Source organism: Cyprinus carpio, chromosome B14, assembly GCF_018340385.1.
Source record: "Cyprinus carpio isolate SPL01 chromosome B14, ASM1834038v1, whole genome shotgun sequence".
Taxonomy (NCBI): domain Eukaryota; kingdom Metazoa; phylum Chordata; class Actinopteri; order Cypriniformes; family Cyprinidae; genus Cyprinus; species Cyprinus carpio.
Window position 1 is genome coordinate 15,169,684 of NC_056610.1, and position 13,672 is coordinate 15,183,355.

Genomic DNA, 13,672 nt, shown 5'->3' on the forward strand with positions numbered 1-13,672 from the left:
CATCTTCGGATGATCTACTTGAGAGTGTATATTATATGTTTATACCTATGCAACATATTAGTGTTCTAAGAATGTTTAGTAGTCTTTGTATCAACATTCAATCCAGTTACATATGCAAATGACCATGTTCGGAGACAAAAAGTCATAAACATGGGGATGCTGAGCTAGAACTCTTCTGGACCCCTAAGTTTGAGCCAGACTGCGGCCTCGTCTTTTCATTCAACAAAGATTTCAGCTGTAGCTCTCTTAGCTTTTTTTCACTTTACACTGGGAAGAAACTCCCAATCACCATCAAGTCAGAACATCTTTGGAGTTCATCACTCTTCAAACCCAGAAACATGTGATTGCACAAACAAACCTTGAAAACCATCAAGACTTTCATCTGAGACTGCATGTGGACACTCGTTCAACGACCAAGGCAATGCAAGTATTGTACATTTAACTAAACAAACAGAGGTTTAGTATAAGCTGTAGACACCATTGTAAAACGGCACTGATGGTTTCACTCAAAGGTTAACTGATTAATTTTCCATAACTGCATTCTCTTGTTTCTCTAATGGCTTCATTTATCCAGTTTAGCTCCCCTTTGTATGTACGCATGAGTGTATGGTTATTTGTTTGTTTGTTTAGACTAGTTATGTGTTAGTGTTTAGTTCATAAAACTTTTGTGCACATGAGTTTCTGATACTTCCCTTTTACGATGCCAATCAAGCTACATGCTCTAATGCATCAATACTGTGAGAAGGTTATTTTCTGTGGCCACAAAAGTATAATTTCTTAGAGTTGATATGAAATCGTACTGATATGTATGTTATGTTGGTCTCTGAATTAGTTTTTTGCATTTAATTTGTTTTTTGTATGGCAGCTGATATAAATAATTGTATGATATGAAATTACACTGAATGTTCACTGGACGAGCAGATTAGTTGATGACAATATTAATTCTGCTACAGTTACTGCTGGCAGCTGATATAAATAATTGTAATTAATTATAATTAATTGTAATTATTTATATACATTTCACTTTTGATCTACAGTAATTTGCTACAGTAGACATAGTATATCAATAAGGCAATACAAATCTTTACGTTGTTCCTTATACTCTATTAATTCTTTTGTATCATGATCCGTGGTTTCTCATAAATATGCATGGACTTGGCACTGAGTCAGTTTCTAACTGCGGATGGCTAAACCTGCCCAGAGACTCTGCAAAATGTAAGCCTTAGAGAGAAATTCTGAAATTCATCACATTCACATGCTTATTATATTTGACGTGGGGATATCTGATGAATACGATCTTGAAATTATTCTTGTGATTTTAAATGAAGACAGCATTTTGTTAAATATAATACACTATATAAGGTTTTTTTTTTTCTTTTTTTTTTTTTGCACAGAAACCTCATTTTGGGACTTCATGGTGTCAGACTAATTAATATATTATTATATCTCTGAACACACTTATTCATCAACAGTGTCTATTTGGAGTTCATCATGAGTAAAGAAACACACATGTACTTAAAAATAATTCATAACTATATATTCTTGAAATTCAATATTGCTGTATTTCTAATAATATTTCTAATATGCTCCTGTATGATAAATTGCTTGTGTTAAAGGTACACTCTTTTTTTTTTTTTTTTCTTTTTTTTTTGAGGGCTTTTGCCATTTTTTCTTCTAGCAGTATGGAGAGAGACAGGAAGTCAGGAGAAAAAAGAGGGCAACATAATTGCAAACCAGTGTAGAACTAAGTTCTCCCTTTACAGCTCTATATGTTTAGTATGTAGGCCGTTAGATATAGGCCATTTCTGAGATGGCAAAATAAAGGCTATGTGTGTGTGTGTGTGTGTGTATATATATATATATATATATATATATATATATATATATGAATATATATATGAACATGGTCAAGCCATTCATTCATTGTCATTCTATCCTCTTTCTGAGCTGTACTGGACAACAAAAAGCTCCTTGATGCTCCTTGATGGACAGAGAAAGTGAGAGAGGGTCAGAAGGTCAGAAGGCTCTCGGATTTCACCAAAAATATCTTAATTTGCTTTCCAAAAATGAACTACGGTCTTTTCGGTTTTGGAATGACATGAGGCTGAGTAATTAATGATAGAATTTTCATTTTTGGGTGACAGGAGTAGGTCTTACAACTGTTTGTTCCGGACAATAGGAAATACTTTTCACTGAACATTCTTTCTCTGATCATTATGTTTTTACTGAAAGACAGCCACACTCTACTTCTAAGTGCTTATAAAAGTGTAAATGCATGCTGAAAGAATAATCCACTTTGATTTCCTGCCGATCTGACTGTACGCCATCTCTTTCTTTAAAAATAAGACATTTATCAACCACAACATGCTGTTCAGTATTCCCATGAAGAGAAGACAGACAGCTTGTGCTATTTAGGAATGGAGTGCATATAATTGTTGTGGCATGCTCTTTGCACTTTCTTCAAACTGAAAAACATTTGCGTTTGCTATCACAGATGAATATCTTTGCAGAACTATCATGAATTGTGCTATCACGACAGTAAGCATCACACTGTCCACAGCAGTAAAATCTGGAAGACATAAAATATATATTTCCTCACCCTCTTGATTCAGTCTTTAGCTGTCTTCTGCATCATCTGAATATTAGGTTTGGAGTATGGAATGCCATAACCGTTTCCCACGAACATTTCTTTTATTCAAAGGACCTTGGTTTCCATGGCAACTTGCAGATATCCTTTACTAGCTTGTGTGTCAGGGTTGTCAGCTTTGGCAACAAGTTAGACTTTCAGTAATGCATTAGCAGATTGACTTAGTTGAACTTAACACTTAATGAAAAGGTTATTTGTCCTTCTTAATGAGTTGATTGTGTCTTTATATCAGCAGCTAGCAACTAACTAGCATATATCTGAATATATAGTGTGAAGAAGCTTACAAAATTAACATTTTATAATGCAAAACAGAATTAAATCATATCAGACAAAAAAATTATTACTGTGGGTTGCAAATAAATGCTAAACTTAAAACATTTCCAATATGCCATTAAAATACTGTTGAACATGCAGACCTTCAAAAACACAGTGGGGAATCAAACTAATAGCCATTTATGAGGGTTACACAAAAGGGAACATTTTGTCAGATCTATCAAGAGCGCCATTTCGGTGACCTTGGCAGAATGAGAGTCTTTAAAGATCAATTTAATTGATGTCTTCAGTCTGAAGTTCACTTCAACTCATAAAACCTGTGACCTTAGCTTTAATTACAGACCTGAAGTTTTACTCCCCTCTGTAATAAAACCACTTCATGTAACTCAAATGGTCGCATAAAGCACCATCCATCTCATCCCATTCATTTAACACACATCACATGGAGATAAAGAACTTCAAATCAGATATTATTTGCGTTGTACTTGTCTGCCTCATGCAGAATTAAATCAAATGAAACATTACTTTAGGTTTAAAACCTCATGCAGAAAAAAAAAAAAAAATTTAAACAAACTTCTTTTAAATTACTTCAAAGGAATCAAACTAATATCACTTCATTGAATTCATAAATTCACAAACAGGCTGCAAGCTTTGATTGAATCTTTAACCCAGCTACAATCCATGCCCACACATCAAACAAAAAATAAAGAGGAAAATAAGCTTTAACTAATGCATTTGTCAAAGTTAAGTTACATAACTTAAAAAACAAAACAAAAACAAATGAAAAATAAAATGAAACTGAAGAGGAACATCAATGATTGTGCAAAATGAAAAGTTCGTCAACATTCATGCCACATTCCTACTCCTTGAATTTTTAAAAGACTTTTTAAAATCTTGTCTGAACACCAATTCAGCTGGCGGTAATTGCAGTAATTTGGTGCTCTGATTGGTGAATGGGTTTGGGGTGCACAGGAAACAGGTATAAAAAGGTCTATACAAGGAAAAATCTATTAGCATTCCAGAATGGCATAGTTATGAAATATTCCAGCAGGGATTTAACTTAATCATAGGACTCCTGGACAGAAGACTACAAAGAAAAAAAACTAACACATTTTTGAAAGGGAATTAAATAAATACCTTGTCCTCCCTCTCCTAACTGTCTATTTGTTTATGTCAACAGTAAGAAGAAATTTCCACAAACTGCAACAACTGAACCACATACTTTCTAGTGTGTACATGCTTATATGGCTACTCAGTAAACATCTCTGTATGAGATCTTCCTGCCTGTTTATTATTTCTTGAGCTAGACCAGCCAGAGGTCCCCTTCAGGGCTGCCTGAGTCTCCACATTAACTGACCACTTTGGCTTTCTTATTACTTATGCATAGGCCTGTACTTTCCTCCTCATTTCTTCTTACTTCCGGGGCACTTGACCCTTTGGGCTGAGTCTTTATAAGTGATGCAAGGCCCCACAATTTGAACTGCATGGTGCTTAACTGCTACCATTGCTGACCTGCAAGTGGAACACAAAGGTTGTTTTTTGTGCCAGACCCTCCATGACAGATGCTTTTCTTTCTGCCTTCAATTGTTCAAGCACAGGATTCATATCAGTACTACTTGACATAGGGACATGCTATTTATTCCGATTTAAATTGTCTTATTAAAGCTTGGTTGAAAAAAAAAAAAAAAAAGCCTTATTCACTGGTGTTTTGACCAATATTGTTGCCAAGCATGTAACTGAAACACATAGACACTGAATTAACAAATGCAAAACATAATTTTTGATGACTGAATGCCTCATTGTTATGTGTGCATTCTAAAGCAACTGCATTTAATTTTAAGGAAGATTACCCAGATGCAGTGTCATAGAAAAAAAAAAAAAAAAAAAAAAAACTGAATGTCAAAACAACATGCAACATTGCATTGATTTAATTAATCTATTGCATGGTTAAAAAAAAAAAAAAACTAATATTAGTTTATATTTGCCTTATATCAACCACTAAAATATTTTTGCAAGTGTTAAATGCATTTGCTTCTTGATATGCACATGTATTGTTCTCTCTGTATATTGGAGAATTTTAAATATGTTTAGTGACATGCTAAAACAGATATTTCTGATGATGCATATTACTGAATCTTTACCATAAAATATTCATGAACAACATGCAAACAGACAACATTTTGGTAATCTCATTTGTGGCCTTATGTAAACCAAATGATTTTATCTGTAAATGGATTTCGAATGTAACATTTCCAAAGACAGATTTCTATCTTTCTTTGTGTCATTAGCGTTGAATTAGCACCACCAAAATTTAGTTTCACATGACTTTGTAAAACTAATGGTTTGTACTGTGTTAATGGTACCTATGGGATCTGCTGAGATTTGCACACATACATATTTTAGAGCTGTCAGCGTCACTTTCCATCACCTGCAGGCCATGTTTACACCTGATGTTAACATCTGTCTTGGGTGATCACGACTGGTTGTGTGAGACAGATTGTTGTTTACACACATGCATCGCAAATGCGTCTTTTGTGACCATTGTGAGTCTTGTCAAGTATAAGGTCTTTGATTTGTGACTATGCACCACAGTACAGTACTACAGTGCACTACTGCACTACAGTTTGCTGCTGCACGCTGGTATAGCATATACTGTATATATACAAAGTGAACTGTCCAGTGAGTGGTGCTAAAACGCAGGTTCAATACGCGACCCAGGCACGTATTTGTTACATTGATATAGGAACCTATTGCTGTGTTCATAATTCAAATATTCGAGGAGTGTTGCTAAAAGTTATTGCTCTTTCGTGTCGGAAATATCCCCTACACCAAACCCAAACCTACCCGATAGTGTTAACAAATGCAAAAGTGATATAAAAATGCATTAGCTGATGCAGCCGTGCTATCTTAACTTCCTTATGCGGATTTGTGCTGTTTTGTTGAACTGTTGTTTCACGGGGTTTGTACCAGAGTTCCATATCGTTCCAATGCCATATCGTATGAGCAACTGAGCAAACCTATTGAATTAGAAAACCCATGCATATGAAACTCTATATGTGTCGACAACATTCAAATGCATCAGTTTTCAAACCTTGCAGCATGTTAAAATTGTTTTGAACAGAATATTCCTCAAGTAATTTTGGCAAAATTAGGCTTTATTAATCAAAACTGTGGACCTGCAAATCATACTTTGTGTGTAAAGGAATAAAAGTTGTGGGAGTTTTACTGCCGAGGGAGTTCGTTTCAACTGGAAACTGCAGTGATTTGTATGTAGGTACATTTTTTGAGTTTCGCAGAAATGTAGGATAAAGGGTGCTGCTAACTACATCTGTCTGGTGGATGACACAGAGCATCCTAAAATGCAAACTTTTTTTTGTCCTGAAATGATATTTACTTACATTTCACTGCTAGTCATATGCTCTCCATATAACCATGTATGTGACAAATAAAAATCTTGCATCTTGAATGTATCATTTTAATAATATTAATATATAATGTATAGTTTTAAATAAGCAAAATGTTTATTTCAAGAATGAACAAATTGGTGTTGATATATATATTCACGAATCGATGTTAGACATTCAAAATTGTCCCTGTATACGAACTCAACCAGTTTTATATGCTGGGTCTCATTTAACTCAGTTATATAAGCAGCCCCTGTCCACCTTTTACTAGAATACTGAGTGTCAAATTTAGTTCCAGTGTTTATGAATTACTAATATGTGCCCTGCAGGCTTTCTTTTTCCATCTATAGCCAGCAATGAACATGAAATAGAAGTGAGAGATGGAAGCAAATGGGAGAACAAAGAGCTGCTGATTCACTAAACTTTATTTATTTATTTATTTTTACACATCTTATTTTTTGGCTGGTTGTACTCTGCCCATACTGTGGTCCTGTTTTTCAATATATGTTGCAGGCTTTCATTTTTTTCTCATGGTCAAGTGTTTAAGTCGACAGATGTGCTAGATTGCCGTGAGTTGTGTATTTATTCTCATTAAAACAAATCTCAGCTGAAAGCATCATGCATCATGTTTTGGACTCTATGAACTCTATGAATGAGTGCTTTCCTTGACTGCTTATTAAACTGACTGAATGCACCTGTCACTGTTTTAAACAGCTTTTCCCATTTCAGGGCTCTCTCAATATGAATAAATATTATGACTTACTGACTTAAAATGAAATGTTAACTTTCTGCAAACACATTTTGGCAGATTGGCTTTATGGCAGATTTGAAAAGGTTATATTTTCTCTTCAAATATTTTTATCTTATAACATACAACTGGATTCTTTGTCTTTTAGCTGTCTAAATTTCTCTTTAATCATATGTTTAGTTCATACCCTTCTAACCCAGACTACTAAAACATTTCTCATATATTCTCTTTGATGTTATCGGGATTGTGTTCTCAGTGGCGTTGCCCTCGTCCTCAGCTATTTTACTTCACACACTGAAATCTCAGTCTTCCTTTCACAGATGCTGCCTTTGAAATGGATTTTCTTCATGTAAAGAGCGGTAAGCACTCTTCTCACTGTAGGTCATGGAACAGGTATGAGAATTTAAGCATGCAAATATTCAATGTCGCCAATGATTTCAGAATAATAATTTTGGGCTGAACAGAAATGTCTCAGCACAATACATCTGATTTACGCTGAAAAGCTGAGTCATTTTAGCCGATTTGATTTTGTATTAAAGCAGCAGTTTTGCTTTAGGGTTCAGATTTTATATTGGACATCAAGGTGTGACCTAGGACTTTATTATGACACAAACATTAACAAAAACAGCATATAATATTGAAATTCTTATTAATATTCGAATTAATTTTCATAAGTTATTATTATTAATAAATATTATTGGAAATATTAATACATACATTTTGCATGAACTGCATGAATCGAAGAATATATGCAAAATTATTAATTGGATGCAGGCTGAATGGGAAAGCCAATTTATTTAGATTTTCTAACTACACACCAGAATTATATGGTCTTTTGCATTATATTGTTTTCATTTAACTATCTCTGACCATATTTTAGATTTTTGATGGAAAAAGTTGTATATAAAAAAAAATGTTTTTAGCGGCATAACCCATATGTTTCATTTCTAGTACTTTGCTGTACATTTAGTTCATAACAGCACTGCACTTAAGAAATACTTTAACTATCACCTTCCACACTTACTTTATTATAGCGCAAGCATTTTGTCTTCTTTAAAAAGACATATGCTTCTCTATACAATACTTCACTGTCCGATAAGACACCATATTGCATTATGCATTTGTTGTTCATTATTTGAATGAGGATTTATGTGAAGCTAAATACAATTACGCACTGGTAACCTAACTCCTAACATAATCATTGCAGTAAACCTGTAAGCCAGTGAGGTACATCCCTGCCTTTCTGCCTTGTATTAGATTAGAACCTATTGGTTGCAGGAATGTGCGTCTACAAGTTATCAAGGCACATCAGATTTCCAAGTCTGCACTTAACCATTGCAACAGAGTGGAAAAAGATGCCTTTACTATAAAACCGGAAAGAGGTTGTTGTTTACATCTTAATATGACTAAAGCACACTTTTTAGTGGGACAAGGGGAAAACAATCAAGCAAAATTTTAGAAACTGGGATTGTGGAAACACATGCTGCTGTAAAACACATACAACATTCCCGGTTTCGCTTTTATTTAAATAACAGCAAATTTGCATGTCTAGTTGAATTGAATTGTCTTTGGAGACCTTGAATGGTGACAGGCAAGAGTGTGTAACAAGTTGTAGAGCAATTTGTGTTGGTTGGTTTGAGTCTCAGTGGTGCGATTACTACTTCTGACAGGTCCAAATAAAGACAGATTGAATAAACATGTTGGAACCACATCACATGACCTGAGCAATCCAATCAGATATCAGCAGCATGAATGTGCCTGTAAAACATACATGCATGGATGCATTCAGAACTTAACTCCTTTTGGAAAGTTGTGTTGGCTTTAATAAAACCAATAAGTAGTATTTTTTCAGAATGGCCCCTTTAGCATGAAGTGCTGTAAAATTGCTTTTCAGATCTGACATTTGAGTGGCACAATAGGCAAATTGCCATTTTATATTACAGCTGGACGAAAGTGTTTCACACAGATTGAAATGCAGAATTGTGGCCCTGACCAAATTGGCATGGAGTTTGATGTGTGACCGTCCTCCTTTTCTTGTCACACACATCAGCCCCTGCCGCCCTTCCTCTTATGCCTCAGTACATCCGTTGACATCTTGCTTTTTGTTGTTTTTCCATCCACAGCCATGAATCTCCTCAGTCAATATCATTCCTTTTAACTGCGCTCTCGCAATATCTGAGCATCTAAATCAATTGTCAGATCATTTGATAAGAATGCAATCAGATCTCTCAGAATTGGGCTTAAAAAAAGACAATGCCCTTTAAGAGAACATAATTGGAGAGGAATGTCTGGCAGTAGTATGATTGATGTGGGTATTCTGCTTTTGTTGATAACTAGCAGATTAAAGATTGGATAACACTCACTGTTGACACTTCTCTTTCACTGAAGCAACAGTGTCCCACTTTCCTCACAACAGAATACAGCAGGCTAGAACTTTTGCTGTAACTTTTATAAAGTTATTATTTTTTAAAATTATTATTTTAGGTTTTGTTTAATAAAAAAAATGACAGCAATGTTGGGAGTCTTAACAAAAATGGATTTTGAGGAAACTCTAATAGGGAACCTGAGGTAGACAGGCTTATGCCCAATTATAGGGCAAGTGATTAGACTTAATAAAACTCTCATATGGAACATTGATCTTTGCGGGCAGAAGTGAAGGCCTTTCAGTCTGACTAAGAGCCAAGGACAGACATGTTCTCAGATATATAGTAAATATATCCAGAAAGATGATACGGGATGGGAACTGGGAAGAATTTAACAATTTAGGTTACTTATTGCTAAATTAATGTACAACACATACCAAATGAATAAATTATTTATTTATTATTATCTTTTTTAATATTTATGAAATGCTACTGACAGAACACTTAACACGTTGCAATATAAACGTAAATATCAATACAGGTTATTTAGATGTGAAGAGCCATTTATTCAGGAATCAGACTACACTGATTGTGCTATATGTCTTTGAACAGAATCACTAGATAGAGCTGGCTCTTAGGGGTCATTCAGTGTGTAATTGAAATACAATTGCTGCCCTTTATGTTTTTGATTTATTAAAAAGAACCTGCCATAGTCATTCATTCTGGAGTTAGACTAACATGTGCTGCATGTTTATGATTAACTAAAAATATCCTACTCATGAGAATCATTCATTTAGGAATAGGATTGGTTGTGTTTTGTATTTCTAATTTTCTAAAAAAAAAAAAAAAAAATGATGATGGTCATTCGCTCTGGAGTTGGACTAACAAAGCTGTACTGTGTGTTTTTGATTCACTAGCATATAAGTGCCATTTGTTCATTGTCTCGCGCTATTGACTATCAAACAGTAAACAATAGAAAATGTTTTCACCTTTTCTAACTCTACTATTCAAAACGATGACTCACAACCACTTTCTGCAACATTTGTTTCCTGAACTGTTCACTATGTACCTGAAACACTTTCTCTTTCAGCAGCTTCTATATTCCATGAAAGTAAGATAGGAATAACATGATACTTTACCTGAAATTGACCTGATTCAAGAAGAATCTGCACTACTGTAACATTGTAGACTACACATTATGCGCAAAAACAAATCATAATTCAGTCATTGTCAGATTGTCAGTGGTGCCTCAGAGGTCTTTTGGAACCAGTTATAGACCTCATAAATAAAACTCAGTCATGCAAAATGTTTTTCTGTATGACATCCTGGAAGATATTCCTCAGTACCTCAGTCACAGCCCTACAGGGTTTCTCTAATTAAATTTGCTCTCTAATGAACAAGCTGATGTATGTGTTTTTTAACACATAACACAGAGCCAAATTGTTTTAAACAACAGAAGATATAAAATAGAAATTTTCTGTCAGAATTAGGTATAGAATCTTTTTGTTGACACATACATCGCACAAGAAGATAAGAAAGATATGTGAGTAGATTTAAATGGTACAATATTAAATAAAATCTACTTAACTTTTTAAGGCAGTGAATAAATCTAACTCAAACCATTTTGAGTTCATAGAGTACAGTAAATACAAAGTGCATGAATGTCTAGATACCGCAGGTCGACAGGTTCTAACTCAATCTGAGATAATAAGGAAGGAAAGGAAGTGACATTTAGCCAAGTAAAGGTGAAGGAATTTTTGCTCTGCATTTCACAACCTGCAACAAACGATGGAAACAATAATTTGTGTATTTAAAACATACTTGTATTTCCATCTCTTTTGCAACAGCTTTGGAAGTGTCTAAAAGGACTGTACCCATATGTACAAGTCATTGGTGTTTGGTGATGAGTTTTTGGCTCAAGGTCTACATTTCAAGTCACACCAGAGGTGTTCAGCTGGGATTAGGACTTGGCTTTATGCAGACCAGCCAAGTTAACACTGACTAAATTAATAATTTCTTTTTGAACCTTGCCTTATGCACAGAGGCATTGTCATGTTAGAATAGAAAAGGGGTCAGTCCAAACTGTTGCTATAAAAATTAGAAGCACACAATTCCTTAGAATATCACTATATGCTTAAACATTAAGATTTGTACCAGTTTCCAGTACTCATGGAAATGACTAAAGTAGTCAAACCTGTTCATTAGAAGTGGGTGCCTCAATACTTTTGGCAGTATAGTGTATATAGATATTGAACATGGTGGACTTTAAAAGGCATACAGACATGGCCAAAAAATATTGGCACCCTTGGTAAATATGATCAAAGAAGGCTGTGAAAATCATCTGCATTGTTTAATCCTTTTTGATCTTTTATTAAAAAATTCTCAAAAAATCTAACCTTTCATTGGATAATAAGAATTTAAAATGAGGGAAAATATCATTATGAAATAAATGTTTTTCTTTAAAACACACTAGCCACAATTAACGGCACCCTTTTATTCAATACTTTTTGAAACCTTTATTTGCGAGTTTAACAGCTCTTAATTCTCTCCTATAATGCCTGATGAGGTTAGAGAACACCTGACAAGAGATCAGAGACCATTCCTTCATCCAGAATCACTCCAGACCCTTCAGATTCCCCAGCTCCATGTTGTTGCTTCTTCTCTTCAGTTCACCACACTAATTTTCTATAGGGTTCAGGTCAGAGGACTGGGATGGCTATAGCAGAAGCTTGCTTTTATGCTCAGTGACCCATTGTTGTGTTGTTTTTGAGGTTTGTGTTTGGATTATTGTCCGTTTGGAGGATCCAAACGTGGCCCATTATAAGATTTCCAACAGAGTCAGTCACTTATTGATTTTTTTTATCTGTTGGTATTTGACAGAATCCATGATGCCATGTATCTAAACAAGATGTCCAGGACCTCCATCAGAAATATAGGCCCACAGCATCAAAAATACAGGAGTATATTTCATTGTACACATCGGGTACTTTTTATCCCTGTGTTCACCAAAGCCATCTTGAGTGTTTGCTTGCTAAAAAGCTAATTTTTCTGACTATAGAAGCCAGTCCTGTTTGAAGTTCCAGTTGTGTCTGATAACTGAATATGCTGGAGTTTGTTTTTGGATGATCGAGGAGAATTTTTCTTGAAACCCTCCCAAACAACATGTGGTGATGTACTGTAGGTGCTGTTTGACAATTATTTATTTTTTTTGTTAGGTTTTCTGACCCCGAGACTATTTTCTGCAATTCTCCAGCTGTGGTCCTTGTAGAGTCTTTAGCCACTCAAACTCTCCCTTTCACTGTGCATTAGGACGATATAGAGACACCCTCCTCCTTCCAGGCAGTTTCGTAACATTTTCTGTTGATTGGAAATTCTTAATTATTGCCCTGATGATCGAAATGGGAATTTTCACTGCTCTAGCTCTTTTGTTAAAGCCACTTCACTAATTTGTGAAGCTCAATAATCTTTTGCTGCACATCAGAAATATATTCTTTAGGTTTTCTCATTGTAATGGATGATTAAGGGGATTTGGGCTTTGTTTTCCCTCCTATTTAGATTTCTGTGAAACAGGAAGCCATGGCTGGAAAATTTCATATTCATAATCACCCTGGAGTGCTTAAAATTGTGAATATGAATGGGAATATATATTTCCAGAGATATTTTACTCACTATAAGAATTTCTAGGGTATACTAGCAAATAATTATGTGTCCCAACGTGTACTTGAGAAAAACACTTATTTCATAATGATATTTATCCCCATTTTAAATTTTTACTATCCAATAAAGTTAGATTTTTGTGTGATTTTGTAAAAAAATAAAGATTAAAAGGATTTACAATGCAGATATTTTTGGCCAGGGTGCTGATATTTTTTGGCCATGAGTGTATTTCAAACATCTATGTATATATGCTGAACGTATGTTGTCTAACCAACAAAACACATATAACAGTAACAATCAACAACCAACCAATAAACAAACAGATAAACAGGGATGAATTTGCTTCCTGTTTGGTAGATGTGTACCTTGTGAACAGTTTAGGTACATCTAAAAGCTTTCAAAATTTTTTGTCAAGTTTTCAGATGGTCTGTACAAAATTTTGGTGAAGACCAGATGAAAGCTTTGGAGTTAAAAACATATGCATTTTTAAGGATCAAAATGTCTGAAAATCTAGACTTGAAGTCAAAATCAATTTGATGGTGCAAGAGAGTTTAAGGAACAACCTGCAAACTGGCATCAA